Below are 2,895 nucleotides of genomic sequence, written 5' to 3'. Positions count from 1 at the left end.
ACCCCATCCCATTTGATAACTTCAAAGCCAAGTTCAATCTAGGTACTTGTGTTGATACTCCCAATCTCTGGTAGTCTAATAGCCAGATGCATCTTAGATCACGTAGTTAAGAAGATCAAATTATATTTCCACCCCATTTTTCCAGCAGTTTCACCGTTTTTTTTTTCATCTTAGACCAATTAAGTCCGTAATCATGAAAGGGGCTAAGTTTCGGTCGCAGCTTTAAGATCAAAAGAGAAGAGATCAACCTTCTCTCTGAATCTTTTAAGGGGAGCCGTCTGATCGAAAGTTCCATCAGTCAGAAGACTAGACAGAACCTCCATGACCCAATCATGTAGAGGCCGTACCAAGGCCTGATACAGCGGGTTCGCAATGGCGAACATCCCAAACAATTTCAAGATATGATCAATGACCAAATATCAATTTCACAGACTCCGTAAGCCGCGCCACCCCCCCCCCCCCCCCCCCCCCCCAATTGATTTGGGTCTGAAATCAATTCTACTACTGCGAACTAAACATCCAATTTTGCCAAGAATTGGTTTTGGACTAAAAATTGATTCTCAAACTCCAACACAACACCCTAAACTAATTTCATGGAGAGAACATCTAGAAATGTATCTTCTTCCTTATGAAAAAAGTGAGCATTGTTGTAGCTCTTCAGATTGATTGAATGGGGAGATGATCTTATCCTCGAGTTCAAATTCATTAATTAATGAGATGTCTCTAAGTTAATTACCATGTTAGAAAAAGATGTTTAGATAACGTGGAAAGTGGTTCAATCTGCTCATGTGGGGTGGACCCTATCAAAGTTAATTTTAATCTAGGAAATTCTAGCTAGTTGGAAATTGATTTTGGGCTCTATTGTAGAAATGACATGCGAAATGGGCTTTGATTAAAACAAATGGATACAAACTTAAGCAGAGTATAGGGATATAATCTGTTGTTTTAGGTACCTTCCTACTAGCATTAATTTTATATTATGCTTTGGTTGGGATGCGCCAGGCCAGTGCAGTAGTGCAAAGCACGGGCGACGAGTAAGGGCCCCAATAGCTAGCTATTATAGTGGGCCCTCTCCCACAAAAAAATTAGATTAATATCATGTGATCCAATGGACCACGTATCAGATATTAAACTGATAAGAACAGATACTACACTTGATCTTAGCCAAAAGGCCGAGAAAGGTATGATTGTACTCGTGGCCTTCACTAAGTTTTTGTAGGAAGGTCCTCTCCTCCTATTGACCTCCCTCGCCGATGTGGGACTAAAGAAGAGAGAAACCCAACAAATAAGCACAATTCCCCAATTACACTTATGTCACCTAGTTAAGTTACCAAAATACCCATCTAGCTTAATAATTAAATAAATCAATTAATAAACACTAATCTCACCTAAACACTTAATCATCCTTATTCTTCTTATTAACTTCTAATCATAATTAACCTTCTTAATCATGATTAAAGAAATTAATTACCATATTAGGTTTAAAATAGAAGTTCAAGGTATTTCAGTTTTACTTCTACAACCCAAGAGAGAGAGATAATCTATTCTAAAGAAATTTATTTGTTTCTTAGCTCATACAAGCCTTTCTCTAATCACCAAAATCATCCAATTAGGAAGATGTTCATTTATTTACTAGGAATTATGCATAAGTAAAAATCATGTAGAATTTGCAATCTGAAGGAAACTAAAACAAAACTAGCACTTGGACGTCTTCACCATAGATTAGAAATGCTTCCATTATAAGAATTAAGAATAGAATCTTTCCCTTTTGGCCGGTATTGTTTCCAAATTAAAATAAATTAAATTTCACAAGATCCCTTCCTCTCTCTCTCTCTCTAAAAACGAAATGGGAGGCTCCCTAAAAACTAGCTGCCCAACCATCCCACTTCCTAAAATCATATGGAAGGAAATCTCCTATAATTGCTCCTATGCTAACTTCATGCCCAAACTAGCTTAGTTGTTTCTTTAATTTATTTAGTTATTTTTATTTGTACTTTTAGAAAACGAAGCAAAATAACAAATTTAGAGTTAATCATAAGGAAACTCTTAAAAATCTTTCTCTCAGTCTAGGTTAGATAGCTCTCCCAATATCCTTGCTTATTTGGAAGTTGTGTGGACTGCCCATCCATCCCCATGAGAGTCTCATTCTAATGGGGAGCTCTTTCCCGTATAAAATCATTTTCAAGAAAACAGAAACAAAAAGGGGTGGAAATGGAGGCATTTTGGTTTAGGAAAGACAGACAATTGGGGGTTGAAAAGCTAAAAAGAGGGTGAAAAAATCATTTCCCTTTGCTCTCTCCCATTTAATTTGTTGCATTTTATTTTTTATATAGTTTTGTAACATTAAGGGCCTGTTTGGTTTGTAGGAAAGGTATTTCCACCCTGAAAAGACTTTCCGGGAAAAGCCTTTTCTTCTCCTTTCCTTTTCGGAGAAATCCTTCCCTTCGTTTGGTACAACAAAGCTGAAATGGAAAGCTTTTTCTAAGAACGGTATTGATCTCGTTTGGATGAATATTATTTGGAAAAGAAATATGAGCGGACTTCACACATGTTTTAGTTCTCATGGAAATTATTCAATATACTATTATATATTAGAATAAATAATTCAAGGGAAAAGAACAAAAGAGTAGTCATTTTCTTCCACAAATGAGAATCATGTACCTTGAAGCCTTAAATCCAGATCAACCAGATGACATTTTTTTAAAGACTAGTAAAAATGCACGTGCTGTTGAAGTTATGATCAAAGCTGAAATTTGAGCGGGGTTAAGCAGTGAAATCCATGCTTATAAATTAAAAAAAAAATGTACAAATCAGTAGTTTTTAGTACAAATAGTATTATGTTGTATATATTCATGCATATATATGATTTATGCAATGATGCATATATCTTCTTTT

General features: G+C 35.7%; 1 non-coding gene across 1 annotated transcript; it reads right to left on the bottom strand.

Moving 5' to 3' along the window:
- Positions 1–988: 988 nt before the first annotated feature.
- LOC143891492 (U2 spliceosomal RNA) lies at positions 989–1,185 on the bottom strand. The gene has a single exon (XR_013255373.1). It is a non-coding gene; the product is annotated as a U2 spliceosomal RNA (small nuclear RNA).
- Between the last annotated feature and the right edge of the window lie 1,710 nt (positions 1,186–2,895).

This window comes from Tasmannia lanceolata, unplaced genomic scaffold, assembly GCF_043159265.1.
Source record: "Tasmannia lanceolata isolate RefF3 unplaced genomic scaffold, GAP_Taslan_0.1 ptg000013l, whole genome shotgun sequence".
In the NCBI taxonomy this organism is placed as follows: domain Eukaryota; kingdom Viridiplantae; phylum Streptophyta; class Magnoliopsida; order Canellales; family Winteraceae; genus Tasmannia; species Tasmannia lanceolata.
The sequence above is the reverse complement of the archived record's forward strand: the minus strand, read 5'-3'. Positions and strand labels throughout refer to the sequence as shown.